Below are 2205 nucleotides of genomic sequence, written 5' to 3'. Positions count from 1 at the left end.
CCACTGGGGCTGGTCATATCATGTTTCTTCTCATCATTGACGAGTCAGCTAGATACAAGTGGGCGTATTTACTTGAAAAGAAGAGTGAAGCGACATGGCATATCAAGGTGCTGTTGACTCAACTGAAGACGTAGCTACCTAAACTTGCGGCTCAACGATTACGATCGGACCAAGGCGGCGAGTTTGCGAGTACTGAGCTGGCCAATTACTGTGCAGAGAATGGTATCGAACAGCAATTCACGAACGTCCTATTCACCACAAGAGAGCGGAAATTGTGGAGAGAGCAAATGGAGTCGTGATGCCTCGGATTCGGGCTATGCTGAGTGCTACGAGGCTACCAAAAACCCTGTGGGGTGAGGCACTACTGCATATAGCTGCCACACTGAATAGACTACAGACGAAGCCACTCTGGTCTGGTCATATCATGTTTCTTCTCATCATTGACGAGTCGACTAGATACAAGTGGGCGTATTTACTTGAAAAGAAGAGTGAAGCGACATGGCATATCAAGGTGCTGTTGACTCAACTGAAGACGTAGCTACCTAAACTTGCGGCTCAACGATTACGATCGGACCAAGGCGGCGAGTTTGCGAGTACTGAGCTGGCCAATTACTGTGCAGAGAATGGTATCGAACAGCAATTCACGAACGCCAATTCACCACAAGAGAGCGGAATGGTGGAGAGAGCAAATGGAGTCGTGATGCCTCGTGTTCGGGCTATGCTGAGTGCTACGAGGCTACCAAAACCCTGTGGGGTGAGGCACTACTGCATATAGCTGCCACACTGAATAGACTACAGACGAAAGCCACTGGGGCTGGTCATATCATGTTTCTTCTCATCATTGACGAGTCAACTAGATACAAGTGGGCGTATTTACTTGAAAAGAAGAGTGAAGCGACATGGCATATCAAGGTGCTGTTGACTCAACTGAAGACGTAGCTACCTAAACTTGCGGCTCAACGATTACGATCGGACCAAGCGGCGGAGTTTGCGAGTACTGAGCTGGCCAATTACTGTGCAGAGAATGGTATCGAACAGCAATTCACGAACGCCTATTCACCACAAGATAACGGAATTGTGGAGAGAGCAAAAGGAGTCGTGATGCCTCGTATTCGGGCTATGATGAGTGATACGAGGCTACCAAAACCCTGTGGGTGAGGCACTACTGCATATAGCTGCCACACTGAACAGACTACAGACGAAGCCACTGGGGCTGGTCATATCATGTTTCTTCTCATCATTGACGAGTCAACTAGATACAAGTGGGCCTATTTACTTGAAAAGAAGAGTGAAGCGACATGGCATATCAAGGTGCTGTTGACTCAACTGAAGACGTAGCTACCTAAACTTGCGGCTCAACGATTACGATCGGACCAAGGCGGCGAGTTTGCGAGTACTGAGCTGGCCAATTACTGTGCAGAGAATGGTATCGAACAGCAATTCACGAACGCCTATTCACCACAAGAGAGCGGAATTGTGGAGAGAGCAAATGGAGTCGTGATGCCTCGTGTTCGGGCTATGCTGAGTGCTACGAGGCTACCAAAACCCTGTGGGGTGAGGCACTACTGCATATAGCTGCCACACTGAATAGACTACAGACGAAGCCACTGGGGCTGGTCATATCATGTTTCTTCTCATCATTGACGAGTCAACTAGATACAAGTGGGCGTATTTACTTGAAAAGAAGAGTGAAGCGACATGGCATATCAAGGTGCTGTTGACTCAACTGAAGACGTAGCTACCTAAACTTGCGGCTCAACGATTACGATCGGACCAAGGCGGCGAGTTTGCGAGTACTGAGCTGGCCAATTACTGTGCAGAGAATGGTATCGAACAGCAATTCACGAACGCCTATTCACCACAAGAGAACGGAATTGTGGAGAGAGCAAATGGAGTCGTGATGCCTCGTGTTCGGGCTATGCTGAGTGCTACGAGGCTACCAAAACCCTGTGGGGTGAGGCACTACTGCATATAGCTGCCACACTGAATATACTACAGACGAAGCCACTGGGGCTGGTCATATCATGTTTCTTCTCATCATTGACGAGTCAACTAGATACAAGTGGGCGTATTTACTTGAAAAGAAGAGTGAAGCGACATGGCATATCAAGGTGCTGTTGACTCAACTGAAGACGTAGCTACCTAGCGGCTCAACGATTACGATCGGACCAAGGCGGCGAGTTTGCGAGTACTGAGCTGGCCAAT

The sequence above is a fragment of the Phytophthora infestans genome, genomic scaffold (genome assembly GCF_000142945.1).
Source record: "Phytophthora infestans T30-4 supercont1.23 genomic scaffold, whole genome shotgun sequence".
NCBI classification, from domain to species: domain Eukaryota; phylum Oomycota; class Peronosporomycetes; order Peronosporales; family Peronosporaceae; genus Phytophthora; species Phytophthora infestans.
The sequence above is the reverse complement of the archived record's forward strand: the minus strand, read 5'-3'. Positions refer to the sequence as shown.